Source organism: Pelophylax lessonae (genome assembly GCF_965119305.1).
Source record: "Pelophylax lessonae genome assembly, chromosome: 13".
Taxonomy (NCBI): domain Eukaryota; kingdom Metazoa; phylum Chordata; class Amphibia; order Anura; family Ranidae; genus Pelophylax; species Pelophylax lessonae.
Window position 1 is genome coordinate 158088843 of NC_138780.1, and position 13643 is coordinate 158102485.

Genomic DNA, 13643 nt, shown 5'->3' on the forward strand with positions numbered 1-13643 from the left:
TTTTTTGTCAAAGACATGTAGCTAAATATATTTTGGCCAAAAAATATGACAAATTGAGTATATTGGATATTTTTTAAAAGACACAGTTGAAAATGTCATTTTTTTGCAAAATTTTCGCTCTTTTTTTATTAATATCGCAAAAAATAAAAAGCACAGAGGTGATCAAATACCACCAAAAGAAAGTTATGTTTGTGGAAAAAAAGGACGTAAATTTCATTTGGGTACAGCATTGCATGACCGCGCAATTATCAGTTAAAGTCACGAAGCGCCAAGTTGAAAAAAGGGGTCTGGTCAGGAAGGGGGTAAAATCTTCCGGGGCTTAAGTGGTTAAAGCAACGAAGTTCCGCATCACAAAAAACTGGCCTGCTTAGGAAGGGGGGTAAACCTCCCAGAGGTCAAGTGGTTAAGCTTAACAGATGAAGGGCAATTGGTTTCAAGGCATCTAGCACATGCGGTGTGGGGGCATCCTGAGTGAGAGCTGAGAGGGGGACCAACCTTCTGGGCAGAAAATAAGAAGGCTTGGACTCACTTTACTAAGAAAGGTCTGTGGTGATCCTACCTTTTGTTAATAGTTTTGACTGTGACTTCTGATCTTAAATTATATCATCTTTATAGAAAAAAAAAAAAATTGGATTTTTGACTTACCGTAAAATCCATTTCTCTGAAGTTCATTGACAGACAGCTCCATATCTTCTTGACCATTGGGTTATGCTGCCCCCCTACAGGAGTAGGACACTAGGCAGGAAAAAAACTTTACCAAGCCTATGGGATAGTCCCTGCAGGCATAACCCCACACACTCTGCTAAATCCTTCAGTTTTGTTGCAAGCAGTGTTTTAGTAGACCGCAACCCCATTCCACTCATACTTAAGAGGGGCGGGTGCTGCCGTCTGTCGAACTTCAGAGAAAAGGATTTTACAATAAGTCAAAAATCCAGTTTTCTCTTTTCTTCATTGACAGACGCAGCTCCATATCTTCTTGACTATTGGGACGTCCTAAAGCAGTATTTGCATGAGGGGTGGGAAAAACAACACAAAAAAGAACGTAATTTCCCAAGGCTAAACTTAGCCAACCAGGTAACATGGAGCTCAACCGTGAACAACTGATGCTCACCCAGAAAAAATATACTCCCTCAAAGAGAAAAACTTCTTTTAGACAGCAGTCTGCAAAATCACGCGGGCAAAAGAGGCATCAGAAGACGCCAACACATCTACTTTGTAGAATTTTGTGAATGTGTGCACTGACGACCAAATTGCTGCCTTGCAAACTTGCATCACTGACGCCTGATGGCAAAAAGCCCAGGAAGCACTCAACGCCCTAGTAGAATGCGCCTTCACAGGGAAAGGAGGAACCTGACCCTTCAGTGAATAAGCCTGAACTGTATACAGTCTGTCTGATCATCTGGATATGGTCGCAGCAGACGCAGCCAATGCTTTACGAGATCCTTTGGCAAGGACAAATAGAGCATCTGATTTTCGGAACGACTCAGTCGCCGCCAGGTAAACTCTGATTGCTCGCACCACATCCAAAGAATGCAATGCAATTTCCTTGGAATGCTTGCTCTTAGGACAAAGTGCAGGCAGCCCAATGTCTTCATTCAAATGAAAATCGGAAACAACCTTAGGAAGAAAAGACGGATTAGGTCGGAGTACCACTTTATCTCTGTGGACCACCAGATAAGGTGAGCGGCAGGACAATGCTGCCAACTCAGATACTCTGCGAACAGCAGTACTAGCCATGAAAAAGGTAACCATCTGAGACAAGGTAAGCAGAGGAATTTCTCAAACTGAGGTTTTTGAAGAACAGATACCAAAGTACCAAATTCAGATCCCACGGAAGTAGCGGAGATTGCCTTGGGGGAGCCATGTGGCGAACCCCCTGAATAAAAGTGCAAATCAGGGCATGCATAGCTAAAGGGTGTTGGAAAAACACAGCCAGAGCCGATACTTGGGCTTTGATAGTGCCCAAGGCCAACCGCTGTTCAACACCTTTTTGAAGAAAAGACATAACCCTAGCCACCGAGAACAAGCGAGGGTGCACCTTCAAGGAATCACACCATGAAATGTACTATTTTCATGTACGATGATAGATCTTCCTGGAAGTAGACTTCCTGGCCTTCCGAGTGTAGGAATCACTGAATCAAAAAGACCTCTATCCTTCAAATACCTGGCTTTTAACTAGGGATAGACCAATTATCGGCAAGGCCGATATGCACTTTCCCCAATATATCGGTATTGGCACTGATACTGGTCGATATTTTTCTGCCTTCTTAGGCCGCCTCCCTCGCCTTGGACAGCGGAGTCGGGGCTAGTCTCGCGGGAGTGTATCACACCCATACACCCACCCACAGCAGCCAGATGCCAGCCAGCCACCCACATCCACAGGCCCTGTACCAGCCAGCCAGCCACAGGCACTGTACCATCCACCCACAGGCCCTGTACCAGCCAGCCACCCACCACAGGGTGCCAGACAGCCAGCCACCCTCAGACAGGGTGCCGGACAGCCAGCCACCCACCACAGGGTGCCAGCAAGCCAGCCGTTAAGCATTAAACAAAAATTAACAGATTCACTACCAGATGCGTGTCAAAAATAGTCTGTTTTTTAAAACTTTTAATGTACAAAATAATCGGCCCATACCGATATACGTTGTGACCAAAATATCGGTATCTGCCCTGAAAAACACATATTGGTCTATCCCTACTTTTAACGGCCACGCCATTAAAGCCAGCGACTGTAAAGAGGGATGGAAGATCGGCCCTTGAGACAGATCTTCCCTGAGAGGAAGTCTCCAGGGAGCATCTGCGACCAACCTTATCAGATCTGCGTACCAGGACCTGGTCTGGGGCCACCAGAATGACCGGAATCCCTTCCACTTCTATCCTGCGAAGAAGCCTCGTCAGAAGTTTTAGCGGAGGGAATGCATAAATCAGCCGATACTGACTCCAAGGAGCCATCAGTGAATCTGTGGCGTCGGCCAGAGGATCCCGAGACCTGGCTATGAACCTCTGAATCTTCTTGTTGAGTCGAGAAGCAAACAGGTCGACATCGGGTGTCCCCCACTGGACACACAGGAGATGAAACACCTCCGGGTGTGGGGACCACTCCCCCTGATCCAACACATGAAGACTCAAGGAAACCGCCTGCCAGTTCTCCACGCCTGGGGTGTGCACAACAGAGAGGGCTGAAACAAACTTTTCTGCCCAGTCCAGGATCTCGGCCACCTCCCGGGCCGGCAAGACACTTTTGGCACTTTTCCATTGCAAGTACCGGCTCGGCCCTGCTTGGTTTTCCACTGCATGGTACGTTGTTGGAACAGTTCGGTACGGTTTGCTTTTCCACTAAAGTAGTACTAAAGTAAGTGGGTGGGATAACAACAATTCTCTGACCAATCAGTGGCTAGTAGTGACAAACAGTCAAGGCTGCATGCAAAGGATTGGGGGATATGGTACCGTTCGGTTCCATGTAGTGGAAAAGCGCAGCCGTACCGAACGGTTCCTACACCGTACCATTCTTTACCATGCAGTGGAAAAGCACAAAAGCGACCCGAACCGTTCGGTTCCATGCAGTGGAAAAGCGCCATTTTTGTGCCCCCTTAATGATTGATGTAAGCCAAAGCCGTGGCATAGTCCGATTTTAATCTGGACTGGACAATCTTGCAGACGAGTTGTCCAGTGTCTCAGGCAAAGTTTTATTGCTCTGAGCTTCAAAATATTTATCGGAAGTTTGGATTCTTCCACCGTCCAGGACTTCTGGGCGCAGAGCTAACCCAGCACTCCTCCCCAGCCTGACAGACTGGCGTCCGTGGTCACAACCGTCCAAATACAACGGAAGGAAGGACTTGCCCTAACGAGCGAAGCCACCATAGAAGAGCAGTCTTTGTGTTGTGACTCAACCAAATCATAGTGTCCAAGGACTTTGGATCTTTGTTCCATTTGACAAGAATCTCCCTTTGTCAAGAATCTCCCTTTGTAAGGGTCTCATGTGGAACTGAGCAAACAGAACCGCCTCAAAAGGTTGACACCATCAGACCCGAGGCCCGCATGCAAGTCCGCAGAGAGGACAAATTGTTTGCCAACAGCAAACAGATCGCCCCCTGCAACTTTTGCAGCTTGTCCGGGGACCCTCGCCAATGCCGAATCCAGAGTCAGGCCCAGATAATCCCGTCTTAATGTATGTTTTAGGGCAGATTTTTTTAAATTGATGTTCCAACCAAACTCTTGTAGAGTCCGTACAGTGATCGTCAAGTCGCCCAACAGGGCTGAATGAGAGTCCGCCCACAATAGGAGATCGTCCAGGTATCCCAATACCGAAATCCCCCGTAGGCGCAGTAATGCCAATACCGGAGCCATCACCTTGGTAAAGACCCAGGAGGTGGAGATAAGACCAAAGGGTAATGCCACAAATTGATAAATGCTCCTCTCCTACAGCGAAGAAAACGCTGGTGTCCAGCGTAGATAGGGATGTCTAGATATGCGTCCTTGATAACTATAAAGGCCAAAAATTCCCCTTGATGTAGAGATGCCACTACTGTTCGAATGGATTCCATTCAAAACTTCTGTACCCGCACAAAGTGATTCAGAGCCTTGAGGTCCAGAATTGGACGTACTTTCCCTTCTTTTCTGGGCACAGTAAACAGGTTTGAATAAAATCCCTGAAAACTTTCCCGAGAGGGAACCGTCACAATTACCCCTTGCGACAGCAGGTCTTGTACTGCCTCTCCTAGGTCCCTTAACCAGTCTGGAAACAGGCGTAGATTGGATGAGAAGAACCTGTCCAACGGTCGAGACCGGAAATTCGGTCTTGTAACCTGAACGAATCAGTTTGTGGACCCATTTGTCCTGAATCAAGGAAGTCCATGGTTCTGGAAAAAAACGAAGACGTTTCACCTTTCAGTAACTTCACCCATTCTGTAATGGTCTGTGACACCAATGTGATCACAAATACCGGTTGTAATATTGAGCCCGCTAACACATGTAAATGGCAGGACAGAGACTTAATCCGTCTAATAACGGGGTCAGTAAAAGCCAGGGACTCTTCCATCAGAACTATCGTAGACTTGTTTAGTCTGGACACCAGATGATCCACCTTAGGTGGTACGGTCCACCAGTGGAAACTGCATCAGCGAAAGAGTAACGCCGTTTAAAGCGCTTGGGCACCACTAACATTTGTTTGCTATGCCCCCACTGTTCATTGACAATGTCAAAATGTTCCAGACAGGGAAACACCTTGCCCAACTTCTGGGATTTGCGGGTGCCAAAAGACATTTGCATCCTGGCTGCTGTAGACTCATCCACCATTTTTAACGTTTCCCGCACTGATACTATATAAGTGCTTCCACCAGCGCGCTTTCCTGCATGGCGGCTGACGAGGACATGTCCTCATCGCCATCAGACTGCGATGACAAAGATCCACCAAGGTGGGGTGCGTCCGTGGCGCCCACCTGCCTCAGAATCTGAAGATACCACAGAGGGAGGTGAAGGCAAAGGGCGCATTCGGCTAGCGGCACTTTTTAAAACTAAATCCACTTTTGACAGCAGGCTTTCCAAAACTGCTGTAAAAGCAGCAAGGGGCTGCGACCCAGAGGGACCCACAGCTGCACTGAGGGGGTCTGTAGGTGAAATTTTGTCCTAGGACTCCATTGGCACGGAATATAAAAAAAATGCAGTGTCACTTTAAAAAAGTAGCAAAAAAGCGATTCGCACCGCTGCACCAGCGGTACTACAAGTCCCAGCCTAACACAGCCTGCAGCAACGTGAGAGGAAAACCTACAGGAACCCCAAAAACATTACCACCAAGCCAGTCTGGAGGCTTCAGGAAGGTCCTGTGCAGAAGATAGAAACGATCTGGCACAGAAAAAAAAAAGCACCTGGGTCATGCCTAGAGCCTTTAGTGTCTCCCCTTGCTGTCCATCAATCGTGGACTACAAGAAAATGGCCGCCCCTATAGGGAACTATCAAAACATGGCCCCCCATGCATTGTAAAACTTTTTCATTAATGCACAGCAGAAGTCTACAGCAAAATGGCGGCCCCAACAGCGTGCCATGCTGTCTCAAGGACCCCCGGGGGATCATCATAAAAGGGGCATCGGAGGGTCCCCAGAAGGAGACCCCACCGGGACAGATGTCCCCCCATAGAACTGGTCACAATATAACCGCCCCCCCATGAGGTAGGAACCTGTTACGGGGGGTGGGGGATGACAGCTAAGTGGGGCCTGAGAGGCAAGGGGAACCGAGGGATACCCGAGGGTCCGACTATTCCTATGGAGGGGGCTCACGTATACCCCGAGACCGCCAGAGAATTGGGCGGGGGACATATATCACGGTATCAGGTGGGCGCCACTCCGAACAGACTATCTCCCACCCGGGGTGGGGGTGCTGATAGCCAGGGGGTACCCTATGACTCAGGGCATCCCAGGTCATCTGCGTCCCAGCGAGATGGTCCACTCGTGGGCTCGTCCCCGTCCTTTGGGGCTCTGGCGTGGCACACCAGACACACAGTCCCCGCAGGGAAAGAGAAGGACACACAGACCAGGTACCGGGCAGACCAGGGGGATCTCTTAGGAGGCACAAATCCCATTATCCCCAGGGGAGTGCCCACATCCTCCCAAAGGCCAGCAGGGGCAAGGGGGCATATTTACTCACCATACCGAGAATTGGGCGCGGGGGGGGGGGGGGGGGGACATATCAACATATCATACCACGGTATTAGGTGAGCGCCACTCCAAACAGACTGCCTCCCACCCAAAGTGGGGGTGCTGCTAGCCGATGGGTACGCTGCGACTCAGGGCATTCCAGGTTGATGCTTCCCGGAGAAGCATCCGCTTGTAGGCTCGTCCCCCTCTGGACCAGGGGACACCGGCGTGGCTAGGCCGAGGTCGGAACTATAACCTGCTCACGCTCGTAGGCCAGACTGGGGGGGCCATAAGGATCTAGATTATCCAGTGCAAAGCCCCAGCCGGCATCATTGCTTGTAGATCACAAGGAAAATTATTCCATGAACACTAGCCAGCAAGTGAGTAAAGATAAATAAAAGAAAATAAAAAAAAAAACTAAGACCGGGGTCCCAGCAGGAAACCTAGGTCCTACTCCTTCTCTAGGCAGAAACAAACTGATGTGCTGGATTGTGCAGTGGGGGATTTTATGCCTAGAGGGACAGCCCCCTGGGCATGTGTATTCAAATTTTACTGCCTAGACCTCTCCTGATGGGAGGAGCATAAACCCACTAAGCTCATGGAGATGAGGCTGCGTCTGTCGACGGACGATAGAGAAACTGGATTTTTGATTTTCCGTTCAATCCTTTTCTCTGAAGTTCACTGACAGGCGCAGCTTCATATCTTATTGAGCATTGGGTTATGCTACCCCCTACAGGAGGACACTAGGCAGGAAAAAAACATCACCACGCCTATGGGGCAGGCATAACCCCACACACTGCTACAGCCCTCAGTTTCGCTGCAAACAGTGTTTAGAAAACAACAACCCCACTCATAAGTAGAGGGGTGGGTGCTGCGTCTGTCAATGAACTTCAGAGAAGAGAATTTTACGGTGAGTAAAAAATCCAGTTTTCTCTATCGTTCATTGACAGAGGTAGCTTCATATCTTCTTGACCATTAGGACATCCCAAAGCAGTATTTGCATGAGGGGTCGGAAAAACAACGTAATTCTCCAAAGGCTAAACGTAGCCAACCAGGTAACAAAGGAGCTCAACCAGGAACTGGAGCTCACCTATAAAAAAAATACAAAAATTCTATTTTTTTTCTCTTTGAGGGTGTAAGAACTTACCGTAAAATTATTTGACAGACGCAGCTACTTCATAGTTTCCTCAAAAATGGTTAATGCGCCACCTACAGGAGTAGACTAGGCAGTGAAACTATTTAGAAAAGCTTTTCACTAGACACACCCTTAGGGGCTCTATGCATTCCAGACTTCAGGCTGTAATTGACTGCAAAGGATTTGCAACCAAGTATTAAAAAGTGAAAGTTTGATTTAGGATTGTTAATCCGTCCCATTACTTTTGGTCCCTTAAAAAGTGGGAGGCACATATACAAACTGTTGTAATTCCTACACCTTTCACCTGATTTGGATGTAAATACCCTCAAATTAAAGCTGAAAGTCTATAGTTAAAGCACATCTTGTTTGTTTCATTTCAAATCCATAGTGGTGGTGTATAGAGCCAAACAGATTAGAATTGCGTTGGGGACATGACTGTAGATCTTCCCGCAGAGGCAGCCGCCAGGGAGGCTCGACGACTATCCTTACGAGGTCCGCGTACCAAGACCAGTGAGGCCAGTCTGGATCCACCAGAATCACCTGCACCTGTTCCAATGCCAATCTGCGGAGGAACTTGGACAACAGTTGAATCGGAGGGAAGGAATAAATCAGCTGATACTGGCGCCAAGGCACCACCAACGTGTCCCTGTCGTCCGCCAGAGAATCTCGAGCACCTTGGGCACAAATAGTGCCCAGAACTTCACCCCAGCCCATCAGGCTGGCATCCGTGCTGATCACCGTCCACAACAGCGGCAGAAAGGAGTTTCCCTGTCTCAGAGCGGGCAACAGAAGATACCACGAAAGCTCCGACCTCATGAGACGGTTAAAACTAACCATGCTGTCCAAGGACTAAGGGTCCATTTTGAATAAATTTCCGCTTGCAGAGTCCTTGTGTGAAACCGGGATCGCCTCGACGGCCAACACCAACAGCCCCAGGGACCGCATGCAGGAGAGATCGCTGTCCCTGAGGACTCTAATCTCGCCCTGCAAGGTCTGAAGTTTCTCCTCTGGGAGGAAAACTTTCGCTTGAGCGGAGTCCAAGACCATGCCCAGATAATTCAGATGCACTGACGGGGTCAGTGCCGACTTCTGGACCTTGATGGTCCACCCGAACTCCTGGAGCGTCTGAACCGTGATTGTCAGATCACCCGACAAAGTGGCACACAAGCTTGCCCATAGCACGAGATCGTCTAGATAACCGAGGACCGCCATCCCCTTCTTGCGCAGCAGAGCCAGCACAGGGGCCAAAACTTTGGTGAAGACCCTGGGAGCCAAAGCTAGACCAAAGGGTAATGCCACAAATTGAAAATGTCCCTCCACTACTGCAAAGCGGAGAAACCGCTGGTGACCTTCGTAGATACGGATGTGCAGGTATGTATCCTTTAAATCGATGGAGGCCAGAAAATCCCCTTGATTTAAAGACGCCACCATCGACCATCCAGAACTTCTGCACACGTACAAAGGGGTTCAGATATTTGAGGTCCAGGATAGGATGCACCGTGCCCTCCTTCCTGGGTACCGTGAACAGGTTCGAGCAGAAGCCTCGAAAACCTGTCCCACTGAGGAACTGGGACAATGACGCCCTGTGCAAGAAGATTTTGCACAGCCCCCTTGAGATCCCTTAAACGATCCGGGGACAAACGGAGATTCGATGGAAAGAACCAGTAGGCTGGACGAGATCGAATTTCGATTTTGTACCTTGTACGAATTAGGTCGTGAACCCATTTGTTCTGAATCTAAGACGTCCAGGGTTCCTGAAAGTAACGCAGACGCCCCCCCCCCACCCCTGAGCCGGGTGAGGGCTTCCCTTCAAGAGAAGGAAGACTTGGCCGCAGCACCGGACTGACCGGCCTTAGGCTTCCTGACCAAGCCTTCTCCTTTCCGCCTGAGGCCTTGAGCGTTTTTCCTTTTTCCTGCGCCCTGAGGCACGGAAAAGCCCCGGGTCTTAAAGGAGGGAGCCCGCTTACTGAGGGGCGCCTTGCCCTCCGCGGACTGGGGCAGAAGAGTACTCTTACCACCCGTGAGACCCTTAATGAGCTCATCCAAGGAGTTACCAAAAAAGGCGTTCCCCAAAAAGGGGAGATCAGACACGGTCATCTTAGAGGCTTGGTCTGCCGACCAGCTCTTCAGCCAGATCATGCGGCAAATAGCAATCCCCACCGCAGCAGACAATCTCACAACCAGGGGAGCCTCATCCAGGGCCGCGTTACACAGAGACACCATGGCCTGCGCCATTTGGTCCATTAGCTCGATGAGTCGAGGCAACCGATTCCGCCAGCAGGTTGCTCTTAAGCACCTTAATCCATTCTGTGAATATCTGAGAGACCAGCACGAAAGCGAACACAGGCTTGAGGAGCGAGCCCGCCACCAGGTGCTGGTAGCAGGAAAGAGATTCCAGGCGCGTGTCCACTGGGTCCTTAAACACCGGGGGGTCCTCCAAGGAAACCACCGTGGATTTATTCAACCGGGACATAGTGTGGTCCAATTTAGAGGACACCGTCCAACGAGTGGAAACGGCGTCTGCAAAAGGACAGCGAAGCTGAAAACACTTAGAAACTGCCAGCATGTGCCTAATGCGCCACCATCGCTCGTTCACGGTTTTGTGAAACTCCTCGGTGTAAGGGAAAACCTGACCCGACTTCTGGGCTTTGCGGGAGCCGAAGACAACCTGCTTCCCTGACTGTGGGTTCATTATCTAAATGTAATGTGTCCTTCACTGAACGTATCAGTAATTCCACAAGCGCGCGTTCTCACGCCGCAGCGGAGGACTCATCCTCCTCACCGACACTGAGGACAGAGATCCCTCCAGGAGGGCGTTGTCCGTGGCAACCAAATCAGGTCCTGAATCAGTGGACTGAGAGAGAATCGGCCTGTTACTAGCAGTGACTTGGTTCATCACAAAATCCTTTTGGGGAAAAACTATACTGATACCTTTGTTGTTTATTGTATTTAAGCGGTGTCGTCAGCACGCCGCCCGTACCTTGATAACGTCATATCTGACGAAACATACGTCGGTCGCGGCGTGCTGACGTCACCCACTACGAGGGTTGAGGACGGGAGGAAGAGTCAACAGGCCGGCGGCTCTTATGATCTTTGCTCTTGTTCGTCCATTGTTTGTAAGTTGTATTCCTTCAATTTCAATAAATTGTGATGGTTTTACACTATGGGGCAATTTATTTTTTTTATATAACGTGGTGATCGATTGCCTGTTGGTGATTTAGTTTGGAGCGCATCCCCTTTTGGAATCCATTCATATGATGTTTGGCTACTATACATATTGCATCTGGTAAGCAGCTGTGATATTGGTGGCGGTTCTCCTCTGAGTGTTGTTAGAAGTGGATTTGGGAGCCTGTCCCTATTTATCTCTGCGTCTAAACTTTTTCCATCTGGTAAGCAGACTGGGCATAAGGGTGACGGTCTTCACTTCATTCTTTGGCTTTACACATTTTCCATCTGGTAAGCAGCCTTACTGTCGGTGGAGGTTCTTTCTCTTGAGCACCTCTAGTTTTTCTTTAATGATTGCACTTAAAGGTGAAACATTAACCATTTGAGTTCATAAACAGTATCACGCTATAAGGATTATTATTTTTTACATGCACTTGGTCCGTGATCTCTTTATCGTTTTTAAGACTATATTAGCAAGAGGGTCGTCTTGGTTTGGAGTCGGGAGATTCTTATCTGAACCTTGCTTCAAATTTATGAGGATCTGGTAAGCAGTTCATACACCTATTGACCTTATAGACCAGAAGTGGAGATTTAAGTTGCTGCTTATTAATTAGGAGCCTAGCACGGTTATCACCCTTCAAATTCATCACAAAATCCACCTTGGACACTAAAGTTTTGAAGGCTGCAGACAGACACCAGAGAAGGTGATCCGGAGGGTCCGGATGCACAAATCTTTAAAGGCAGAAGGGGAATATTCACCCTGGGTATGTCTGAGGAATGCACCAAGGATTAAAAACCCCTTATTGTGCCAGCAAACCCGAGAAGCAGCCGCTCTGCTTGCAGTCTTCAGCGTGAGTGAGGAGGGGAAGTGACGAAACGGCACTAGAGGCCGATGGTTACAACAATATGATGCCCATTAGAAAGCATAGGAAACACTGGGAAAATGGCCGCCACCCATACACCGCAGTTGCCCACATTAAAAATGGTGCCCGAAAACAGCGCCAAGCCTCAGGAAAATGGCTGCTGCCCTCACAGCAAGTCAGCCTGATGCCCGCAGCCAAAATCGGCGCCAATCATACAGGGAACCCAGGAATGAGGCCACCACAGGGATCCACCTAAGGGGACCCCCCTGGACAAGGTAACAACCCCAAGAACCCCCCCGAGGCGTCAGATGCCGCTAGAGCGCCCCCAGTGGGAGCGGGGATTGCAGGACCGTCCGGATAGGCCTGGGGGATCTTTGCAGAGACACTAAGCCTGCTATCCCCAGGAGTGGGCCCCATCTTCCCTCCAGATGACTGTCACAGGGACACAGGGAACGCAGCATTACTCACCATACCATGGACCGGGGGGCTCCACTCCGAAGCAGCTCGCCTCCCACCCCAAGTGGGGGTGCTGTCAGCCAAGAGGGTACGCTGCAACTCAGGGCGTTCTAGGTTGATGCATCCCAGCGATGCATCCGTTCGCAGGCTCATCTCCATCCATCGGGCACCATCGTGGCGAAGCCTGGGCGGACCACAACCTGCGCACGCTCGTAGGCCAGGCAGGGAGACCATAAGGATCTATATTAACCAGTGCGAAACCTCAGCCCTGCTGTCGCTTGTAGTTCACCAGGAGGATCCCCCTGACACTAGCTAGCGATAGTGAGTAAAGAAAAATAAACAAAAACATTTCTCAAAGAAAACAAAAAAAACTGAGGCCGGAGTCCCAGCAAGGAAGTCCACTCCTAACACTAGGCAGCAAGAAACTGATTAGTAAGCTGGATGTGTCTGGTGGTAATGTCTAAGGGAACAGCCCCTAAGGGTGTGTCTAGTGAAAAGATTTTCTAAATCGTTTCACTGCCTAGTCTATTCCTGTAGGTGGCGCATTACCCATTTGTGAGGAAACTGTGAAGTGGCTGTGTCTGTCAGAGGACGTAAGAGAAATGTTCTCTTTTAGACAGCAGCCTGCAAAACCTTGCGGCCAAAAGAGGCATCTAAAAATGCCAACACATCTACCTTGTAGAATTTTGTGAACGTGTGCACCGACGACCAAGCTGCCGCCTTGCAAACTTGCATCACTGACGCCTGATGGCAAAAAGCCCAAGAAGCACTTAGCGCCCTAGTAGAATGCGCCTTCACCGGGAAAGGAAGAACCTGACCCTTTAGTGAATAAGCCTGAACCATCGTCTGCCTGATCCATCTAGATATGGTCCCAGCAGACAGAGCCAATTCTTTACGAGGTCCTTCGGTAAGGACAAAAAGAGCGTCTGAGTTTCAGTAGCCGCCAGGTAAACCCTAATTGCCCGAACCACATCCAAAGAATGCAAAGCAATTTCTTTGGGATGCTTGGGCTTAGGACAAAGTGAAAGCAGCACAATGTCTTCATTCAAATGAAAATCAGAAACCACCTTCGTAAGAAAGGACTGATTAGGTCGAAGTACCTCCTCATCTCTGTGGACCACCAAATAAGGTGAGCGGCAGGATAACGCCGCCAATTCAGACATTCTGCGGGCAGAAGTGATAGCCACCAAAAAGGCAACCTTCTTAGATAATGTAAGCAGAAGAATCTCCCTAATGTTCTCAAAAGGAGGTTTTTAAAGAACAGATAATACCAAATTCAGATCCCACAGAGGCAGTGGTGATTGCCTCAGAGGAGCCATAGGACGCACCCCCTGAATAAAAGTGCGAATCAGGGCGTGTGTAGCTAAAGGGTGTTGGAAAAAAAACAGCCAAAGT